We start from the raw sequence: 24,879 nt of genomic DNA on the forward strand, positions 1-24,879 counted from the left end.
AAAATAATTATTAATCAATTTAAATGGAAATTTATAATATAAGGGAAGTTGTTTATTAATCGGAAAGAGTTCACTCTTACTAAGATTTAATTTATAACCTGAAAAAAGACCAAATTGTGCTAATAGCTCTAAAACAGCCAGGATGGATTTTTGGGGATTAGACATATATAAAAGTAAATCATCAGCATAGAGTGATATTTTATGGGACTTTAAGCCCCGAGTTATCCCAGTAATATTTGGAGATTCTCGAATGGCAATTGCAAGAGGTTCTAATGTAATATCAAATAATAAGGGACTAAGAGGACAACCTTGTCGATTACCTCGAAAAAGAGGGAAAAAAGGTGAACTTAAAGAGTTAGTACGGACCGAGACCACAGGAGAATGATATAACAGTTTAATCCAGGATATAAATTTCGAGCTAAAATTAAACATTTCAAGCACCTTAAATAAATAAGGCCATTCTACCCTATCAAAAGGTTTCTCAGCATCTAAAGAGATATCACACTCAGGAACATTTTGTGAGGGAGTATAAACAATATTGGGCATTTAGAGAATCATGGTCTGATCAGGGACAGTCAGCATGGCTTTGTGAAGGGCAGATCGTGTCTAACAAGCCTGATAGAGTACTTTGAGGAGGTGACCAGGCATATAGATGAGGGTAGTGCAGTGGATGTGATCTATATGGATTTTAGTAAGGCATTTGACAAGGTTCCACACGGTAGGTTTATTCAGAAAGTCAGAAGGCATGGGATCCAGGGAAGATTAGCCAGGTGGATTCAGAATTGGCTTGCCTGCAGAAGGCAGAGGGTGGTGGTGGAGGGAGTACATTCAGATTGGAGGATCGTGACTAGTGGTGTCCCACAAGGATCTGTTCTGGGACCTTTACTTTTCATGATTTTTATTAACGACCTGGATGTGGGGGTAGAGGGGTGGGTTGGCAAGTTTGCAGACAACACACAGGTTGGTGGTGTTGTAGATAGTGTAGAGGATTTCGAAGATTGCAGAGAGACATTGATAGGATGCAGAACTGTGCTGAGAAGTGGCAGATAGAGTTCAACCCGGAGAAGTGTGAGGTGGTACACTTTGGAAGGACAAACTCCAAGGCAGTGTACAAAAGTAAATGGCAGGATACTTGGTAGTGTGGAGGAGCAGAGGGATCTGGGGGTCCATGTCCACAGATCCCTGAAAGCTGCCTCACAGGTGGATAGGGTAGTTAAGAAAGCTTATGGGGTGTTAGCTTTCATAAGTGAAGGGATAGAGTTTAAGAGGCGCAATGTAATGATAAATAGATAGATAGATAGATATACTTTATTGATCCCGAGGGAAATTTGGATTTGTTACAGCCGCACCAATCAAGAATAGAGCGTAAATATAGCAATACAAAAAACCCCAACAATCAAACAGCAAAATGCAAACTATGCCAGATGGAAAATAAGTCCAGGACCAGTCTATTGGCTCAGGGTGTCTGACCCTCCACGGGAGGAGCTGCACATTCGATGGCCACAGGCAGGAACGACCTCCCGTGCAGCCAAGTGTTGTATCACGGTGGAATGTGGACGAAGTCCAACAGTAAAAAGTTCAATATCCAGTCTGCAAATACGTTCCTCAATCGTAATATGCCCCGGATTGCACCATCTGTTGTTAACCAGATCAGTAAGCACCCAACTCCTTTACGCTTACCACTCTCAGTGCACTTCCGATCAGCCGGAATGGTATTACCCACCGAACTCCTCTTCTCCAAAGGTCTCTGTTGTCTCGACCCAGTCCTCTTTCCTCAACTTTGTGATCCCCCTCTGCATCCTCTGTGTGTTTTCCTCCAGATTTCAGCAAGGGTGTCTGCCGCTCTGCTCACGAAACCAGTCGGCATTAGCTGGTCCGTGGACTACACAATGCGACCTTGCTTCTGTCCCGCATGTCGGGATGTAACCATTTCCAGCGCTAAAAAAAACCCAAATAAAACTCTCTCTACCAGCACGTTAGAGAGGGTGCAGCTTCGACGTGTTACCGTGAGAAAAAAATACAAAAAATAACGTAAATTAAAAAGTAAGAAGAAGAAAGTAAGAATAGATCGGAATGGCTGTACCAGGCTGCATGCACGACCGGCGCATGCGCACTAATCTCTATATGCAGCTCTATAAAACTCTGGTTAGGCCACAATTGGAGTACTGAGTCCAGTTCTGGTCGCCTCACTATAGGAAGGATGTGGAAGCATTGGAAAGGGTACAGAGGAGATTTACCAGGATGCTGCCTGGTTTAGAGAGTATGCATTATGATCAGAGGTTAAGGGAGCTAGGGCTTTACTCTTTGGAGAGAAGGAGGATGAGAGGAGATATGATAGAGGTGTACAGGTTAATAAGAGGAATAGATAGAGTGGATAGCCAGCACCTCTTCCCCAGGGCACCACTGCTCAATACAAGAGGACATGGCTTTAAGGTAAGGGGTGGGAAGTTCAAGGGGGATATTAGAAGAAGGTTTTTTACTCAGAGAGTGGTTGGTGCGTGGAATGCACTGCCTGAGTCAGTGGTGGAGGCAGATACACTCGTGAAGTTTAAGAGACTACTAGACATCTATATGGAGGAATTTAAGGTGGGGGGTTATATGGGAGGCAGGGTTTGAGGGTCGGCATAACATTGTGGGCCGAAGGGCCTGTAATGTGCTGTACTATTCTATGTTCTATGTTCTATGTTGTACCATTAAGACCACTCTGACAGGCTGCATCACTGTCTGGTATGGAGGGGCTACTGCACAGGACCGAAAGAAGCTGCAGAAGGTTGTAAATCTAGTCAGCTCCATTTTGGGTACTAGCCTATAAAGTACCCAGGACATCATCAGGGAACGGTGTCTCAGAAAAACAGCGTCCATTATTAAGGACCTTCAACACTTAGGGCATGCCCTTTTCTCACTGTTACCATCAGGTAGGAGGTACAGAAGCTTGAAGGCACACACTCAGCGATTCCTCCCTGCCATCGGATTCCTAAATGGACATTGAATCTTTGGGCACTACCTCACTTTTTTTTTGCACGTTTTTTAAAAAATCTATTCAATATACATAATTGATTTACTTGTTTATTTTTTTAAATCTTTTTCCTCTCTGCTAGATTATGTATTGCATTGAACTGCTACTGCTAAGTTAACAAATTTCACGTCACGTCGGTTATAATAAACCGGATTCTGATTCTTACATAACCCTATATTTTAAAATTTAGACAAGATTTCAACTGGGTTTCCTGTACACATACAGAATAACATCAGGTTTATTTTGTAAAACTTCGATAAATTTCTTAAATTCTTGACCATTAACTAACAGGCTTCTAACATTCCATTGTAAGATTAGAAAAAACATTAGCAACTCTCCTTTGAAGTCTGAACATTATTCATTCTTCCTTGTAAGACATCATTAATAACTTCTCGAGTTAAGTCTTTTATCTCTAGATGTTTTTCTGCAGCTTTTAATGTATATTTTTTTCTGTCCTACTTTTAGTTTGTGCTAAAGTTTCTAAACTTTTATTGCTTTATTGCTGCCCTAAACACCAGCAGTGTAACAGGCAGTAAGTAAGTAAGCACAATTTACCACATCTGCCATGAAAGTGACAAACATTAGCTTATCACCAATCAACGAATCCTTTGTTATACTATACAATCAAGCATTTCACATCCTGTCTTCTTCATTATGGGAAGTAATAGGTCCCATTGACAGTGTATTCTGTACTTTCTGTAGTGCCTCTGCATATGATATCCCCATTTCCACCCGAACATACTGCACTTCCACAGCTTTCTTATATACAGGGCACCCTGCATGAGCAGACCTATGTTTCCACAATTATGGCTACATAACCTGATATCTTCTCCACAATTATTATAATCATGTTCTCCACCACATTTACCACATTGCATTTTACTTTTATATACAACTGCTACATGGCTAAACTTCTGTCACTGAAAACTTCTCAGAGGGGATGGCACATAGACTTGAAAAGTATATCTCATATAACCAAAACTAACTCTATTTGGAAATCTTTTTCCATCAAATTTAATCAAGACAATAAGCTATCTATAAGCTACCTGAGTAAGAACTCCACCATGAAATTCTTTTAAATGTTTAGCATCCATAACTTTTTCCCTGACTAAATTATTTTTAGCTTTCCCCATGGATATATCTAGAGTCACTCCAGAGATTACTCCCTAAAGTCACTGTCATTCAATACAATTCTTTGGTGTTACCTTCCTTCCACCCACGAGTTTTAACCCCAAAACTTTCCCATACTGCTTATTATCTATATAAAATACTAAGAATGCCCCATATCTTAAAGGTTGCGCACCCACAATATTTCTTAATGCTTTTTACAAATCCTTATTTAGTGTAATTGGATTGCTATCAGAAACAGGTCCACACTCAAAACTCAGCAAGACCTGAAACTCTTCCTTCCTTCTTTTATTTAAATCCTGTCTACTCCCTTCATCACTGGACGGTAAGCTTACTGCAATTCTTAGTTTCCCAAAAAACTTGTCATTATTGTTCAGTTTCCCAAAAACTTGTCATTTGCCTTCCTCCATACAGTTCTTTTCACCCAATACCACTGGCTGTCCATTACCTCCATCCTCTCGTTGCTTTCTACACCCCCACACCCTCCTGCCTGAGAACAACTCCCAACAGCAGGCTCAGTCCTTCGCTTCCTTTACTGAATTTTGGTTGTCTGATGACTTATATTAATGATTAGGAATCGTAAGGTGTATTTCTTCCATATAGTGAGCTCATAAGAACAAACTCCTGGGGCTCAATGGATTATTGTGAATTAACTGAGAATTAGTCTTTTGTCATAGATTTCTGCTGCTTCTCTTGCACTACGACCTCCCAGTCCATTGGACGTTAGTATTTAACTTTCGATAACAGCTATTACTAGTTTTTATTTATTCATAGAAAGTGGACGTTCCTAGCTCTACCACATATTGCACACATTGATTTGAGGCTGATCCTAGGGCCAGGATCAGAAACAACCAATGATATGTGCTCAGTGTTTGGAACAGATGTCCACAAAACATCTCAGCAAAGATCCTGTCCGACATCAAAGTCAACAATCCAAGTACAATAGCCTGAAAAATCTTCTGAGCACCACCAATAATACTTGATAAATCTGCAAACTACACTAAGAAATACATTAACAAACTGAATTACCAGTTCAATTAAGTATAATAACTATTTACATATTCTTAAGGAATTACGAGAGTATGTCATTACACAGTCTTGGCAACAAAGTACTTATTCTTTGCTTAATCCTTTCATTAGTGAACAGGTGCATCCAATATCCTACTATTAGTTTTCTTATGTATTTAACAATTAGTGAAAATGATTACCCTTTGAATTTTAAGCGGCAAATGAACTCTGATATTTAATTGACAATGGATGTATACACTCAATGGCCACTTTGTTAGGTACACCTGTTTATTAATGCTAATATCTAATCAGCCAATAATGTGGCAGCAACTCCATGGGAAAGTCACCTCGTTAATGAGATAGGTCAGAAGAGAATGGCCAGACTGTTTCAAGGTGACAAAAGGCAACAGGAAGTACCTAATAAAGTGGCCACTGAGTATACATGGGGGTAAAGGACTAGTTAGCTAGGTATTCTTAGTTTTTCACAGTTACACATCAATAACTTTCCTAACACATACCCTGTCTATCCTTGAACAGTTCTTATTAGCTTGGACCTCTCCAGAACAAATTGCCCACTGTTTAGGTCACTATAATATTTCTATCACAGTAATATGTTTATGACTATTTTGTTTTCTCCTAACTTGTTCTATCTGTGCCATAGTCAGTGAAAATCCCTTTGAATCTTTTGACATGAACTTGGAAATTTTCCAGGCCAGAGTTTTAATTTCCTTCTGTCTTCATGTCAGTGATCTCCCAAACAATTTATACAATCTATTCCAGCTGGGTGTTAGCTTCACTCTCTCCATTGAAGAACTGTGAGTTCACACATCCCTACTCCATGTTACATTTACTTTCTTTCTGGTTCAACATTTCATTGACTGTGTTGGCTGTCTGCAATTTATTGGGTCAATTTGTTGGTTCTGTTGGCTGATTCCCATTCACTTTCCCTGACCAGTCTAATACCATGCTTACTGTTTCATTTCCATTGACCGTGTCTGTCTTGGTCAATTTAACTGCAGGATTCTCTCACTGATGGCAAACAATTCTAGGGTGCCAACACAACATGCAGGAGGATGAAGATCCGGAACACATAGCTGTGTTTTATAAATTGTATTTTTAAAAACTAATGAAGTGTTAACACTGCAATGTAAACTAGTATGTTGTAACATGCGAGGATCCTTCAGTTCTGAAGTATTACAACGATGCCATTCATCCCTCAATTGTATTAGAATTGAGTTAGAGTTTCATAGCAATAACATCATATTCTGTGTTCCTATATCCTAGTACTTGATCAATTTCTCCTCAAGGAATTTGATCAATGCAACACAACCAAATTTGGCTGGGTTTCTAAGCAAACAAGTGAATGTCTTTGGAGCTTTACATATGCCTGGAGGAGGAGAAGTTGAAAGATGTTTGCACAGGTGATTGAGGACAGAAGAAAATATATTAAAATGTGATTTAAAACCAATGGGATCTCTCATTTTCACAAATACACTGGCCATAATGCCATTGGTTTTCAATGAATGATCATGCAATGAAATTTATAAGGTTGCACAAGGGAGTAGGTGAAAGGACTTTGAATTGGTTTGTTTGTATTAAACAAGAACTTTTCTTGTTACCCATCCTTAACTGACCATGAACTGAGAGGTTTGTTGGGTGTTTAGAGAATGGATTTGGATTATTACCCTTGTTACCTGGTAACAACTTGATATGGGGTAGGTCAGGATGAAGTAGGGTCTTGGCCCGAAACATCAATTGTTTACTTTTTTCCACAGATGTTGCCTGACCTGATGAGTTCCTCCAGTATTTTGTGTGCATTGCCCATCAGTTTTAGAGATTTGGGTTCATTGTTGAGTCATATGTACTTAGGTCAAACACAGATGATAGATTAGATTAGATTATGAGGACACGCAGTCCTCTTTTATTGTCATTTAGTAATGCATGCATTAAGAAATGATACAATTTGTTCCTCCAGAATTATATCACAGAAACACAAGACAAACCAAGACTAAAAAAAACTGACAAAAACCACATAATTATAACATATTATAATTATGTTATAATATGTGCAAGCAATACTGTAATTTGATAGAAAAACAGACCATGGGCATGGTAAAAAGTCTCAAAGTCTCTCGAAGGTCCCATCATCTCACGCAGACGGTTGAAGGAAGAAAACTCTTCCTGCCATGAGCTTCCAGCGCCACAAACTTGCCGATGCAGCATCCTGGAAACACCCAACCACAGTCCGACTCTGAGTCTGTCCAAAAACTTCGAGCCTCCAACCAGCTCTCCGACACCGAGCACCGAGCACCATTTCTGCCGAGCGCTTCGACCCCGGCCCCGGCAACGGGCAATAGGCAAAGCCAAGGATTTGGGGACTTCCCCTCCGGAGATTCTCGATCGCACAGTAGCAGCGGCAGCAAAGCAGGCATTTCAGAAGTTTCTCCAGATGTTCCTCTGTGCTTCTCACATCCATTCTCCATCGAATCAGGATTGTGCGCGACATCCTACTTCACAAATACGATATCAATTCTGAGTGGGCACACGTGCTGCATCACGCCGCCATCTTCTCCTCCCCTGATAGGATGTCCTCCTCTGAAGGACATTAGTAAACAATTAGGTTTTTACATTTTTTGTGGTTATCATTTCTAATCACTATTTTTTCAAAAATATATCTATATCATTAGCTGATCTTTTGCTTCCACAGATACCATTGCAGGATCTGAACACAATCTCTACTAATTCAGGCTTCTGTACAGAAAACGAACATGACACATGTAACTGGGGACCATAGATTTTCTGGATACCTTTTGATTCTACCTGCAGGAAATCCTTTAAGCTGTTTCTATGACAGCTCAAACAGACAGCCAGCTTGCTTCCTGCTGGGTGAAAAGCCTATGATATAAGACTGCATCCTAAGAGCAGATGTCAAGCAGGCTGGGAGAGAGACTGCAGGTAGGGTGGTCAGTTCAGACTTTGAAACAGAAGTTGCTAGATAAGGCTAGAGAAAGCAGAGAGGGAGTAGATGCTGTTCCTCTGGATTCTAGCCCCATGTAACAGTAAAAGTCTTATGAATTTGTCCTCTTATCTGTTGGATTTTCTGAGCTTTAGAATACCTCTCCAAGGTGGGTATGTTCCAAAATAATTAAAGCCTTTCAGGACAAATCGTCCCTGAGAGTCAATTATGTATAACTGTGTTAAAAATAGAGGAATGCGCAGAAGGATGGCATGGGTTTTTAAATGTTAATTTCCCACTTATTCCAAACCCACCTCACTTGAGAGTTAAAACTGATCTTGTTAGTTCTGCTTCTCTACAGGGGCACCTGATAACTGTTGAGTGTTTTTCCCAAGTTATTATTTCAGATTCAACTCTTCATGACAATGATTCTGATGAAATCCTACTCCCACAATACTAAAATCCCTTACTCCTTCACGATTGCTAAGAGAGCTTTATTTCAAAAATTATTTTTTTCATAATAGAATAGATGTTCAAAAGGATAATGATGCAAGAACTGTTTGCGTTCTTTGTTTCATATGGTCAATATACAGTGATGTTAACACTGTTTTAAACATTATTGCCACTCATGTACCACCTCCTCCTCTAGCCTACTCCCCCGACCCCCATGGTAAAACACCATTTCAATGTTGAAGGGACATTCCTATCTAACATGTGCAGTAGTGCAAGGAACTTAGACTGTGGTTCTTGCCCACAAAGCCTCTGCATTGGCTGGACCAAGCTCCAGTGCATCACTCTGCACGTACCACTACAGCCCAGAACGGTGACCGGACAACTGTGTCACGGTCAAATCCGTCCCTGGACATCTGTCTCCAGTTTTTTTGCGTCCCAGACATTTGTGTCCCAATATTATTTTTCCTATGATAGTGATAGATATAATTTCCGTCATCAACAAGTATGTTTCCACCTTTGCTTGATTTCAAGAACTGTGATATCGCTTAGTTGCTGAGAAAAAAAGTAAATTGTAATAGGAAACATGTGGGGGTTTGTTTATAAGCAGCTCAGTTGCAAACAAGGCACCCCTCATTTGCAGACAATTACTCTAATTGATTAGACGGTTGCTTTTTGAGCTGAGATAAGAGGCTTAGCATATATAACATGGGGTTTGTTACCCAGTAATAGTTACGTACGGACGCGGAAAAAAAACGGACGCAAATGTCCAGGGACGCTAATGACCAGGACACAATCGTCCAGGACGCAAATACCCTGGAATGTGTACCCGAAAGCAGCATTCCCTTGGGATATCGCATCATGTTGGAAACACGATACATTTCATAAAGACCAAAGAGCTTCTTCCACTGAGTTGATGATTATTCAGCAGCACTTGATGTTCACCTTGGCGTGCTTCTCTGGGAACAGCCTATGGATCAGAGTGTTCTGTGTTATGCAGTTGCTTGGGATGAACCGAGATGCCAACCCTTACGTCCTTCTCCACACCGTAATAGCAAATCCAAAGTGAATTACCATCTCCCCCACTGCAGCTGTTCTTAAGAAAGTGTGCAGTGAGGATGCTATTTCATCTGTAAAAGAAGGAGCTAACTGGGAGGGCCCCTTTTTCCACCATTTTCTTATCTTGTTTAAATGTGAAAATGTAACACCTGAGAACTAGAAGGTGGCCAATATGCACATTTAACAGAAAGTGAACAACAGACTACAATCTCCTCCATTAACTCATCGAATAGCTTACAAAACACATAATTTTAAAAAAACAGACAAAGTGACAGACAGAAACAATAAGATACAGGTGCATTCATTGTATCCAAATCAGCAATTTCTGTCCAACTGCCTTTTTGTTTTGCTTGACTCAGAATTTGATCAATCAATATGGGAATTAAGTGCAAACCACATCCTCCAACCTAAAGGTATATGAAGATTTATTATAGTGGTGACAGTTCCATTCAGAATACTTTCAGGTTATTTCTTAAGGCAGGCAGATTGCTATCCATATTGACTAATTATACAGGATATTAGTTTCAGAGCATATATCACTTTAATCTATTAATTCAACTATAATATTGAACTGCAGCAGTGGGAAACTATCACCTCTGTTACGGGTTGTGAGGTAAAACTCCCTCAATTTACTTGAGCACAAAATTTAATACTAATGCTCCATTGTGTCATCAGGGACCGGTGAATGCATAGTTGAGCCAATTTTTCAGGAGAAATGTTAAACCGCTTGTCCTCTTGGGCGAATACAAAATATCTCATGATATCAAAGGGGTTACCCACAATACCTTTTTCTTCTGTTCAGCACTTCTTGAGGATGGGGTTAGCTTGTCTCCAGTCTAGCTCCGTGGGCTCTGAGCGAGGGAATGAGGTCATTGTGGGAGCCATTTTCTCTGGCACTGGGAAGATGGATGTGTAGAATGGGAGATGCAGCACCCCTTCTCCCACTTCTGCTGGATTTTGATGTGCTCTGGCACAGGGAGTCGAAGTTCCCAACGCCAACCCAACTGCTGTGTCTTTTCAGAAACAAAAAATTCAGTCATAAGCAAGGGATTCCCATGAATAGGCAGAGATGTTTCGCATTTTGAGAAGATCCTTTTCCTCTTACCACATGGTATTGTCTTGCCATGAATAGTGTGCCTGCTTTGTTTGGAAGGCTAATATCTGGCATGTAAATGGTGCCACCTGTCCAACACAGCCAACTTTGAAGGTGGGAGAGTAGCCTGGGAGAAGGAGTAGATGTTAATTCAATTATTCTGCCAGGAGATTTGGAGGAATTTTCCAAGACAGCATTGAGATACTGAAGGTCTGTTCTCCCCCTGCCTAACTGTGTTTACGAAAGGACAATGATTGAATTACCATCAGTTGGGAAGAAATCTTCACTCAGAATCTCCGGTAAATTATGTAAAAAAGGATTCCTTATTTTGTGGAAAATAGTTTTACTCGAAGTTCAGGCATTCAATGAAACATAATATAACAGCCAACATTTTTCTACCTCACCATGCTATGAATGGAATTTTATGTCAGTTCAGACTCAAGTTTCAGGTTTACTAATACTGACATATGGCATGAAAACTGTTGTTTTGTGACAGCAGTACAGTACAATACATAAAAAATACTATAGAGTATAATAAGAATTAGATAACTTTTATTTAAATAACCAGTGCAAAAAATTAGTGGGTTAGTTCATTATTTGTTCAGAAATCTGATGGAGGAGGGGAAGAAGCTGTTCCTAAAATGACTATCCCAACAATCAGTTTGGTAATGATCCACTGAGTCATGACTTATAGTGCCTCTCCTCACTGCAGCCTCTATCTCAATGATCCATCTACCAATATCTGATAATGACTGAACAGGTTATCCTTGCTGACTAACTCACCTTTAAGGTAACACCTCTGTGCCAAAAAAAGAACTGGAATTCTGTTCTCTGATATGGTATCTGTTTAAGCTGTTTAACACTATTTTTAGTGTTTGAGAGTAACATTTTCTGAATTACATTACAGTCAGCATGGACTGGTTAGGGCAAAAGGGCAGACTTCCTTACACTATAGCTTCAATACACATGCTCAAACACATTCTCAGTAGTTACAATGTAGTAGATTCAACTTCAGTGAGATTCAAGCTGCAAAAGGAGTTTCAAGGGAATCATATTTTTCAAGCTTTAACTTTGAAATATAGCCCTGCCGACTTTAATTTTGAAACTGTCAGACCATGTCAGGAGGGCAGCCATTTTGTTTTTAGTAGAGTTTTTCAGTCAGACTGAAGTACATACAGGGCACATAATCCTGTGTTATCATTCTTTCATTTGTGCCATCAAAATAATCTTCATTTTATTCCTATTCAATAGTATATATGAGTGCTGCCCAAAAAAAAGCACCTGGAGCTTTGACATTTTATCCTAACTCACGTATTCAATTGAGTAGAGGTTTGGCTTACTGCTGAATTGTGTATTTCTACTTCACACACAAGGACAGCAGCACAGTAAAACAACGGGAATGCGGCTGGTCAGACAGTATAAGAACAGTTGATGGTAGTGAAAAGTTCTTTAGGCCTGTGTCTGAGGTTGCTTTCTTTCTGGAAAAACTATGACTGAACGTTGTAACTTGTTCAATTATAGATGTCAGGTGGCAAGTGTTCAGGCTTTTATTTTGAAATATAGCCCTGCTGACATTTATTTTGATATTCAGTTGGACCATGTCAGGAGAACAACCATTTTGTTTGTACTAGAGTTTTTCAGTGAGACTGAAGGACATAATCACAATCCTGTGTTATCTTTCTTTAGTTTGCACCATCAAAGTTATTGTCTTTTTATTCCCATTCAATTGTATGTGTGAGTGCTGCCTAAATAAACTATTTGGAGTTTTGATGCTACTGTATATCCTGACTCCAGTTTTCAATTGAGTGGAGTTCAGCTTACTGCTGAATTGTGTACTTCCTGCTTCACACTCAGCAAGAGCAGGACATATATTCAAAATGTGGAGATGTAAAACCTTTAAAAAAAACTATCCTGATCAAGGGTCTTGGCTGGAAATATCGACTGCTCATCATTGATGCTGCCTGACTTGCTGAATTCCTCTAGTATTTTGTGTATGTTAATCAAGATTTCCAGGATCTGCTGAATCTCTTGTTTTAAAAAAATGCTCTCTGTTTGTACACATGACTTCAATATAACAGTTTATTTTTTATTTGCATAGCCACTATGTTTTCCTGAGTGCTTTTCTTTTAGCAGTTTCCGATTCAGTATAGGGAGATCCACATTTCTAACAGGACCTTTGTTTGGTTACCCATTGTAAGTTCTAAGAAGGCCATGTTGGTGCTGCTTACTGCATTTCTTTTGAAATGTTTGCCTGGTGAAATTCATGTCCATTCTGCCTCAAGTCTAGAGGGATGGAATTCCTACTGCAGTGCAGGGAGCAGTTCTTCAGCTACTCAGAGTTAAGGTTAAATCTGGCAGTAACTTTACTCGTAGCTGGCAACAGGGGGGCTCCTTTGAAGTTACCACAGTTGAATTTGTCTCATTTTCTGATAATGGTCGCAATTATGGCACGTTCTCCCCTTCCCTGCCTTAGGAGATAAGCTCATAGTTGTGACTAAAGTTCCTCTTGGCTATATTTTTGGACTCAGACAGGACTGCCATTGCCTACTAAACCTTGTAGATTTTCAGCTGATGTGGTGGATTTTCAACTTCCTGTCAATTTATCCTGGTGGCAAGGCTGGGGTGGATGGTTTTCTGTGAGAGGGAGTCAAGGACACCTGTGTCAGGGTAGGATAATGCTTGAGAAATTCATTAAAGAACTTCTTCCAGCACTTGATGACTGCCTTTCAGTCCCTGAAAAACTCTCCTCCATTCTTGGTTCTCAGCAAAGTTGACCCCTGTGTGATGGTCACAACACTACTGAGCAATCAGTATTTCAACACCAGCAAGTTTCAGGACCTCCTATACTCTTACCCTCCAACAGCTCTTTCAGTCATTGGCTTCCTGTTAGACCTCAGCGTTCAACAGCTCATAGGTCTGCTTAATTGCCTGGAGTTTCCAATCGAAAACACATTGTATTTACAATTAATGAGATCTAAGAAACACTTCAAAGTTGATAGTCAGGGTCATTCAGGGTTGTTTAGACCTTGCAGACTCTCTGATGCTCCCATTGATTGGGAGTTGTCAGGTTGTCTCCAAGTGGAGCTTTCTCTGTTGGACCTTTGAAGTCATCGAATTTTTTTATGTATTGGTTCAAGATGTCTGCGACATGGATATGAAGAAACATACACATGTGGGGACATACACATCAGCATTTCAGCATGCATGCACTAACACATTTCTGGGTGGACTCAAGCACAGACACGAGGTTTGAGGAAAGCCAAGTGACGTAGGTTCCTTTTCTTGCTCTAACTCTGTATCATGGAGGAATGTTTGCCAGAAGTGGCTCACATCACGAAAAGAAGCTCAAAAGCTGTGCTGGGAACTGTTGTATCCATTTCTAGGCTGCTTTCTTGCACCATGCTTGACAAGTAGTTATATTGTCTGTTACGAGAATACACATAAAATTAAGATGTTTGCTGGCCTGGGCTAGCATCAGTGGCATCAGCAGTTGGTCTGCCACCTGCCCTCAGGGGAAGGAGAGATAAGGAACAATGGAGCAGCGTCTGGAGATGTGTAATGAAGGGATGTGGGAGAGAGAGCTGTCTGGAGCGGCTCCCCCCCTTTGAACCCTGAACTGTTTGAAGTGATGGACAGGCGATACCCCAGCAGGGGGATAAAAAGGGACAGGTTCGCTAAGGCAGGACACACACGCCACCCGAGGTAACGAGAACCTGGAAGCGGTGCGCCTCTCACGAGTGGGTGAGAAGCATCAGACAACGACAAGGGTGGAAAGGTACGATCAGCGGGAACCCGGTGTGTGTCCGCCCTTGCCTGGGTGCCGGGTTCACTGCAGAGGATCGACCGCATCTGGAGGAGGGGTCACAGTCGGTGACCTCAGGTGACATCACCAAGGACCCGCCCAAAAGCTGTTTGTGAGCCATCTCGCTGGTCTGTGAGTGAAGCAGTGTTCTGAATGATCAGTTGTTCCTATTCTATCTCTCTCTCCCCCCATGTTGTCCCTCGCCATGGCAACGATTACTGCGAACTGAACTGGACTGAACTTTGAGTCATTTTATCTCTCTCTCCCCCCACGTTGTCCCTTGCCATGGCAACGATTACTGCGAACTGAACTGGACTGAACTTTGAGTCATTTTGAAATTTGGTCATTTACCCCCTAGACAACGATAGAGCTTGATTGATGCTGTTATCTTAATTCTGTGCACATGTGTGGTTATCATTGTTGAACTGTTGCATTTATTATCCTTTCGATTACTGTGTTGCTTGTTTCTTTAATAAAACTTTCTTAGTTCTAGTACTCCAGACTCCAACTGAGTGATCCATTTCTGCTGGTTTGGCAACCCAGTTACGGGGTACGTAACATAAGTGGGGGCTCGTCCGGGATTTTGAACGCTAAATTTGGGACGGAGTAAATTGATTGGGTTAAAATTCCCGAAAGAAAGAAAAGACAAACAGCAGAAATGGAGGCTGAGGAATTTATAAAGGCGCCAACCTTGGAGGCATTAGAGAATGCCAGGAAATCGGAATTGATAGCTGTGGCCAAACGGTTGAATCTTGCTAAGGTGAAGTCAACAATGAGGAGAGAGGAGATACACAGAGCTATTGTAGAGCACTATGTATCTAAAGGTGTGTTTCCCCAAGGTGAGCTGGGGGTGGTGTCTATTGAAAAACCTGCTGGAGACGCGGTACAGGTACAGCTTGAAAAACTGAGACTCGAGCACGAGTTCCGCGTACGGCAGTTAGAACACGAAGAGAAGGAGAGAGAGTTAGAAAGGCAAGAGAGAGAAAGACAGTTAGAGAGAGAGGAGAAAGAGAGGGCCAGACAGTTGGAGAGAGAGGAGAAACAGAGGGAAAGGGAATTCGAGTTGGAAAAGTTAAGGATAAGGGCCGAGCAGGGGCTCGTGCCGAACCAAGGTGGAGGGTTCCGGGCGACCCAGGAGGTTAGGCTGGTTCCCCCATTTGACGATACCGATGTGGATCGGTACTTTCTCCACTTCGAAAAAGTGGCTATAAGTCAGGACTGGCCGAGGGATAAGTGGGTTGTTTTACTTCAGAGTGTACTGAAAGGGAGGGCCCAAGAAGCTTACTCAGCTTTGTCCGCGGAAGATGCCCAGAGGTATGAGGTTGTGAAAGAGGCCATCCTCAGGATTTATGAGTTGGTCCCGGAGGCATACCGGCAGAGGTTCCGGAACGCGAGGAAGCAGTGGGACCGCACGTATTTGGAGTTTGCTCGTGAGATGCAAACATATTGTGAGCGTTGGTGCGCCTCGAAAGGGGTAGAGGGGGATTATGACAGACTGCTACAACTGATCCTGATTGAGCAGTTTAAAGGTTGTGTCCCTGAGGGTATGAGACCCTACCTCGATGAGAAAGAGGCAGCCACGTTAGCCGCAACTGCTAAGTTAGCGGATGAGTATGCGTTGACGCATAAAATGAAGTTTTCCCCGAGTAAAGGCTACCAGAAGGGTAGTCAGGACGGCGGGGAGAGTCCGCCGGAAAAGTCAGAAAGTAAGCCGGGGACTAGTGAAAAGGATAAGGTAGACCGGGAGCAGTCTGGTAGGAAGTCTCCTGGGGTCGTCTGTTATAATTGTGGGAAAGTCGGACACTTTGCGTCCAGGTGCTTTGCCCCAAGGAAGGAGACGGGGAAAGGAAAAGCGGAAATTTTGAATGGCTGTATTGAGCTGTTAAGCGAACCGCTAGGGAAGGACAGGTCTGAAAAAGTCCAGGAAGGGCGCGAGAGGTTTATCTCGGCCGGACTGGTGTCAGTGAAGGAGGGGTTAAAACCAGTTCCAGTGCGGATCTGGAGAGACACGGGAGCGTGTCAGTCACTAATACTGAAGAGTGTATTAGAGTTTAGCTCAGAGACCCAGACTGGGGAGGTAGAGGTCAAAGGTGTTGGGGAAGGGACAGAGTCAGTCCCTGTGCACCAGATACACTTACAGAGCAACCTGGTCTCTGGACTAGTCACGATCGGGGTGAGGTCCGAATTACCGATGAAAGACGTGGAAGTCTTGCTCGGTAATGACATCGCCGGAGGAATTGTGTTCCCAGTCGTGAGATTGACGGGTCAGCCTGCCAGCATTGAGGCCCGGCCCACGGACTCACAGGTTCATCGCGGGCCCCCGATGGTGAATTTGGCTGAAACATTTCTGCCAACCTTGTATGAGACAGGGTGTAGTCAGATAAGAGGTAGTGAGGGAGCTGGGACAGACGTAGCAGTAGCCAGGAAAGAATTTGTGCAGACGCAGGAGCGAGACGAGGGGCTGATGGTTTTTGCCGAGACCGCTCTCTCTGACACAGCCTTGACAAGCTATTGTGCGGATGAGGAAGTGCTAAGGAAGAAAGGGAAATCAAGGACAGTAGCCGCAGATGAGGAGTGGGGGGTGGTGCAAAAGAGTTATGGGGATGAGGTTTTTAAAATGGCCCACGAGGTACCCCCCGGTGGACATCTTGCGGTGCTGGAGGAAACAGTTGGTGGAATCATGAAAGAGATTTACCGGCTGCCCAGGGGGAAGAATGTTATTGATCATGACCGACGCGAACTGAGACGGTCACCGGCTTTTGATATGCTAACAAACCTAGTCGGTGTTGGCGTGGAAATCAATGAAGCTAGGGGCCCCCTGATAAGAGGAAAAAACCATTTTGAAAAGATTAGGATGGGATCGGTCAGATGGGAGAAGGCTATTGTTTTGGCCAGGTCTACTGATAAGGTCTCTCCCTTAATCCCCGAACAAAGCGAATCTTTAGAAGGAGTAATTAAACGACTCGCACCTATGTGTTTGATTGTCCCGAGGAAATGCAAAGAACTGGGACGTTGGGTGATTGTGGTTACAATAGGGCAGCCAAGTAAACAACACCCATATTTTTTGAGTAATTCAGTGACTAAAGGGCTGATGAACACAGAGGTGTGTATTGGCAATTTAATACGGCTGTCTGAAGCCAGTTTGATAGTGAACCTTGAAAAAAATGAATTCGGCCACACGAGGGTCACTTACCTGGGAATTGTGGTGACACAGGGGCAGCTGGCAGCGATGCAAGCTACAGTGCAGGCTATCGCTGACCTCCCAACCCCGACAGACAAAAGGGCCCTCAGAAGGCTCTTGGAGATGGTGGGGTACTGCAGGAAGTTTTGCAATAACTCTGCGGTCAATACCCGTCCCCCTCCTACTAAGCCCTTGCGAGAGAAAATTGAGTCGGAATGGGACGACCCTTGTTGTTGTGGTCCGGGACAAAACCAAATGAGAGGTTACATTGGTCGCAATTCATCAGTGTTTTTGGCCACTATGAAGTTTGCTGAGTTGGAGCCTGGTCTAAGGGATTATTAATAACACGTGTAAAAGGAACAGAAAATGTGATGACTGTCTGTCAAGGTGTTGACAGCTTCAAATTCTCTGTATTAGCTAAATAACTGTTAAAGATGTATATTGTGTATGTATCAGATAATGTAGTCATGTTTGTAATTTTTACCTCCCGGTAAAAATCCTTAAAGGGGGGAAGTGTTACGAGAATACACATAAAATTAAGATGTTTGCTGGCCTGGGCTAGCATCAGTGGCATCAGCAGTTGGTCTGCCACCTGCCCTCAGGGGAAGGAGAGATAAGGAACAATGGAGCAGCGTCTGGAGATGTGTAATAACGGGTTCACTGCAGAGGATCGACCGCATCTGGAGGAGGGGTCACAGTCGGTGACCTCAGGTGACATCACCAAGGACCCGCCCAAAAGCTGTTTGTGAGCCATCTCGCTGGTCTGTGAGCCATCTTGCTGGTCTGTGAGTGAAGCAGTTCTGAATGATCAGTTGTTCCTATTCTATCTCTCTCTCCCCCCACGTTGTCCCTCGCCATGGCAACGATTACTGCGAACTGAACTGGACTGAACTTTGAGTCATTTTATCTCTCTCTCCCCCCACGTTGTCCCTCGCCATGGCAACGATTACTGCGAACTGAACTGGACTGAACTTTGAGTCATTTTGAAATTTGGTCATTTACCCCCTAGACAACGATAGAGCTTGATTGATGCTGTTATCTTAATTCTGTGCACATGTGTGGTTATCATTGTTGAACTGTTGCATTTATTATCCTTTCGATTACTGTGTTGCTTGTTTCTTTAATAAAACTTTCTTAGTTCTAGTACTCCAGACTCCAACTGAGTGATCCATTTCTGCTGGTTTGGCAACCCAGTTACGGGGTACGTAACATGTCCAAGAACCATGTCAGAAAGTTGGGTTTAAATATAGAGCACTACTATACACTTTCCTCACTGCCTCACTAAAGAAGAGCTCGCTACTTTATTTTCCATATGGACTAGGAAGAATTGGTCCTTGAGTATTTTCACTGGACCACCTTCTGGGTCCAATCAAAAAGAAATTACTGGTACTCAATTAAGTTGATATTAAACTGAGTGAGTGAATTAACCCTTCGTCTGAAATCATCAAGGAAGAAGCCAGACCATAATGAGTTGACATTTAGCAAACCAGCCTAAGGCAGACTAGTCCAATAAAGTACATCTCTTAGAGAATTATAATTCATTAGGCACTTATAGTTTAGAACTCAGACTAAATTTAGGTACACAAATTGCTAATATATGTGAATAAATATGATCACAGTTGTCTACTGGCTGAGTAGCAAATGATTAATAGAGGGAATACTTAAAATAAATAGCAAAGATTCACAGACATATCATTGTACAACACTAGTGATATCTACTGAGTACTAACTGTAGAAGCAATTACAGTCTGAAGCTGTAAAACGGTGAGATTATAATTCCTTGAATAATTAGCATGGTAGTAGTTTTGAATGAACTGTCTACATTCTATATCTGGAATTTTAAAAAATGTTTTGAGATAACATGACCTGATCTTTACCAGTTGTAAGATCGTGTCAACTTTGTCTCCTCCTTGGAATTCAGGGGTAAGTTTTGTAGGGCTGGAATAATTAAATACCTGTTGTGTATAATTTCTGCTTGTATTAAAGAGCTTAATAGCCTTGTTAAAAATAATTAATTCACCCATTGCTAAAATGACAAAATTCTTCATTGCATTTTCTGTTGCCAGCATTATTAAGGTTAAATTGGTGCAGGATCTCTCACGGTTGCCGACTGTTGCTATGCCAGTTTGGGGGAGGAGGTGTGGGGGAAACGAACACGGATGAAACCACGGACTTGCAATTTTTCAATTAAGTTCTCTTGTTTGCTTCAGGCAACATTTAGATTCACCTTTGGATCCAGGAATGCAACATCAATATTAATAATGGGGATAGAAAACTTAAAATCATAAATAAATCATGCACCAGATGCACTGAAAGCGCTTCCTGTCTCATTGAGCAAAATGGCAGCCACGTGAGTGATAGGTTTTCATGCACCACACTACAACATATTGTATTTCTGTGATAGTAATGTGAGAAGTCCAAGTCTGATAATAAAGAGATATCCTTTGAAAAGTAGACCTTTAATGAATGCACTTTATTGGACTAGTGTGCCTTAGGCAGGTTTGTTAAATGTCATTTCTATCATTAGCAAAACCTGCAAAGTATAGCCTTTACTGTTTTTATTTGAAAATATATGCAGAGTAGGAGAGCTTTATGTTAAAACTGCATTGTTAATCCAGGAAAGCAGAGGAATAGCAGGTGTTGCTCTTTCCCCACCTGACCTCCCATTTCTCAGGCAATACATGGGACAGGCACAATGTTTTCACTTGTACATGAGCAAATCATTGTAGGAGCTGGAAAATTTGATACAGAAACCGTCATAAAAATGAAAACTGTATACATGAAATCAAATTGCTCCACTCAATGTTATTTCCTCATGATTTGTACCTTCCTATGCGAGCATGTGAGAAGCACAGCAGCATGGTGATGTAGTGGTTGACATAACTACAAGACCATAAAATATAGGAGCAGAATTAGGCCATTTGCCCATTGAGTCTGCTCCACCACTTCATCTTCATCATGGCTGACCTATATTTCCTCTCAGCCCCAATCTCCTGCCTTCCCTACCCCCCCCCACCCCATATCCCTTCGTGCCCTGACCAATCAAGAATCTATCAACCTCTGCCTTGAATATACATACAGACTTGGCCCTCCACAGCTGCCTGTGGCAATGAACTCCACCAATTCACCACTCACTGGCTAAAGGAACTCCTCTTCATCTCCATTCTAAAAGGATGCTCCTTTATTCTGAGGCCGTGCCTTCTGGTCGTACACTCTCCCACTACAGGAAACATATTATCCACACCCACTCTATGAAGGACTTTCACCATTCGATAGGTTTCAGTGAGGTCTCCCCCCTTACAGTACGGGCAACCTATATTCAATTCTCACTGCTGCCTGCAAGGAGTTTGTATGTTCTTCACGTGACTGTGTGGGTTTCCTCTGGGCACTCTGGTTTCCTCCCACAGTTCAAAGATGTACCGACTGGAATGCTAATTGGTCATGGTAAATTGTTTCATGATTAGGCTCAGATGAAGTGGGTGGGTTGCTGGGTGGCAGGGCTCGAAAGGCCAGAAGGGCCCATTCAGCACTTTATCTCAATAAGTAAGTAAATAAATAAATAAATAAATAAATCAGTTGGTCATTCACCCTTCCTTTTTACACCACTCAGAACAACATGCTAGAGTATCCTATTGACCTGAAATTTAAAAGGACGAGTCACATAAATAATGCAACCACAGGAACCGGGAGATACTTTTCCTCTGAAGGGACGACCGCAGCCCCTGATTCCTATTGCAGAATCCAGAAGCCAGGGAATGGGACTGAATGAGTGCAGCTCCTAAGTCATTCAGTAAGTTCAAAATCATCTAATAAAGATGATAGAAGCTCATCAGCATTTAAAAAATTATTGCATCCCCACCAGAACCCCATCCAGGGATTATACTGGACTTAACTTCTTGGAGAGTGACTCCTACACTATTCCAGTGAAGCTTATTTGAAAATGAAAGATCAGTGTATAATATTTTCATTTTGAACCTTATAAATTAATCCAAAATATCATTTAAAAATCTTAGATCATTACCTCTGCGCCCATAATGGTTTTACTTTGTTTACTTTGTTTCAGCTCCTCAGTTTAATAAGATCATGGCTGACCTTTCCCCCTCAGTGCCACTTCCTGCACCAACCCATGTTATTTCATTCTTTTAGAATCCAAAAATCTCTCTATTGATTTACCCTGCCCCGTCATCCTTTGTTATTAACTCCCTCCTGATTTCCTCATAGTGATAGAGTTATTCTACACTGAAACAAGCCAACATGTCCATACTGTCCAAGTTGCCAACCTGAGCAAGTCTCACTTGCCTGCATTTGGTTCATATCTCTGTAAACCATTCCTCCATGAGCCTTGTTTAAATGTTGTCATTGTAAATGGCTTTATCATTTCCGCTGTCAGCTCATTGCACACGTGTGAAAAAATTATCTCTCAGATCCCTTTTAACTTTTACTCTCTTTACCTTAAATTAATGCCCGCTAGTTTGGATTCAAAGTTCAAAAAGTTCAAAGTTCAAAGTAAATTTATCATTGAAGTATGAATATGTCACCAAATAATACACAGAGATTTATTTTCTTGCTGACATATACAATAGAACAAAGAAATACAATAGAATTAGTGGAAAAACCACACACAAAGACTGACAAGCAACTAATGTTGGAGGTGTTGTGGATAGTGTGGAGGGCTGTCAGAGGTTACAGTGGGACATTGATAGGATGCAAAACTGGGCTGAGAAATGGCAGATGGAGTTCAACCCAGATAAGTGTGAAGTGGTTCATTTTGGTAGGTCAAATATGATGGCAGAATATAGTATTAATGGTAAGACTCTTGGCAATGTGGATGATCAGAGGGATCTTGGACTCCGAGTCCATAGGACGGCCAAAGCAGCTGCGCAGATTGACGCTGTAGTTAAGAAGGCGTATGGTGCATTGGCCTTCATTAATCATGGAATTGAATTTAGGAGCCAAGAGGTAATGTTGCAGCTATAAAGGACCCCGGTCAGACCCCACTTGGAGTACTGTGCTCATTTCTGGTTGCCTCACTACAGGAAGGATATGGGAACCATAGAAAGGGTGCAGAGGAGATTTACAAGGATGTTGCCTGGACTGGGGAACACACCTTATGAAAACACTAGACTGAACTCTGCTTTTTCTCCTTGGAGCGACGGAGGATGAGAGGTGACCTGATAGAAGTGTACAAGATGATGAGAGGCATTGATCGTGTGGATAGTCAGGGGCTTTTTCCCAGGGCTGAAATGGTTGTCACAAGAGGACACAGGTTTAAGGTGCTGGGGAGTAGGTACAGAGGTGATGTCAGGGGCAAGTTTTTTACTCAGAGAGTGGTGAGTGCGTGGAATGGGCTGCCAGCAACAGCAGTGGGGGCAGATACCATAGGGTCTTTTAAGAGACTTTTGGATTGGTACATGGAACTTAGAAAAATAGAGGGCTATGGGGAAGTCTAGTAATTTCTAAGGTAAGGACATTCAGCACAACTTTGTGGGCCAAAGGGCCTGTATTGTGCTGTAAGTTTTCTATGTTTTTAATGTGCAAAATACAAACTGCAAATACAAAATAACAAATAAATAAATACTGTACATACATGCATGCATACATATGTACTGAGAAAATGAGTTGTGGAGTTCTTAGAAGTGAATCCATAGTTGTGAAATCAGTTCAGAGATGAGGTGAGAAAAGTTATCCACTCTGGTTCAGGAGCCTGATGTTGAAGTGTGATAAACTGTTCCTGAACCTGGTGGTGTAGGAAGTAAGGCTCCTGCATCTTCTTCCCAATGGCAGCAGTGAGAAATAGAGATTCACCTACTCCAGGTAAATTACTGACTCTTCATCCTATCTATGCTACTCATGATTTTATAAACCTCTATAAAGTCAGTTCCAGTTTCCAAGGCTCCTAATGACATCTGTTCTATGGCTCAGTGACAGAACAGTATACGATACTCCAGGTGTGATCCTCTGCAGCTGTAGCATAGTATTCCAAATCTTAAACTCATAACCTAGACCAATAAAGGCAAGAATGACAAATACCTTCTTCTCCACTCTGTATCATCACTTGCAGGGTTCTATTTACTTGTATCCCTAGGTCTCTCTATTATATAGTATTCTCCAGAGCCATGCCATTTTACCTTTGAGTCTTACCCTGGTTTAATTTTCTAAATTGCAACACTTTGCGCTTGTCCAAGTTAAATTCTATCTGCCTTTCTTTGGCCCACTTCCCAGTTGTTCTAAATTTTAAATTACCTTCTTCACTGTTCACTACAATGTCACTGTCCGCCATAATTTTGCTGTCATTCCCAAAAGTACTAACCGTGTACTACCTCAATGCTCTGTGATGAAGTTATCCATATGGATGGCATGCAAAACAAAGATTTTCACTTTAGCTTGATGCATGTGAACATAATAAACCAATTTACTAACTTCCACTTTCATCCAAATCCTTAGCGTAGATGACACAGAGCAGGAGATGCAGAACTGATCTCTAAGGTACACTATTGATCACAGGCCTCCAATATGAAAAGTAACCCTCACCTACCAGCCACTTACTTATAATGCTAGCCAGTTTTCCATCTAATAGGCTAGCTCACCCAAGGTGAGCTACACTTTCCTTCCCTCTCATCTTTCCGTTTCTGTGCTTCCTAAAAAATACCAACCTCCAGTTCCGAACATGAAACACAAACACAAGTGCCGCCATACTTGCTGATTGTTTGCAGCACTTTCTGTTTTTATTTCAGATTTCCTACATTGTTCTCTTGCTGTTCCCAAGGACAGCATGGTAGCGTAATAGTTAGCACAACACGTTGCAGTACCAGCGACCCAGGTTCAATTTCCACCGCTTCTTTTAAGGAGTTTGCATATTCTCCCCATGACCATGTGGGTTTCCTCCAGGTGCTCCAGTTTCCCTCCACAGTCCAAACATGCAGCTGTCAGTAGGTTAATTGGTCGTTGTAAGCTGTTCCATGATTAGGCAAAGATAATCGAGGAGGCTGCTGGGCATGACAACTTAAAGGGCCAGATGGACTATTCTGCTCTGTATCTCAATTAAGTAAATAAATGTTTTTTTTTAGTGTTCATGAAACATTCATCCTTTCTCTCTTCATAAATGCTGCCTTACTTGCTGAATATTTTCAGAATTTCCTTCTCTTATTCTCTCTTTCTTCGTTTCTACTTGCTTTAAAACCAGTAT

Source organism: Mobula hypostoma, chromosome 14 (assembly GCF_963921235.1).
Source record: "Mobula hypostoma chromosome 14, sMobHyp1.1, whole genome shotgun sequence".
NCBI lineage: Eukaryota > Metazoa > Chordata > Chondrichthyes > Myliobatiformes > Myliobatidae > Mobula > Mobula hypostoma.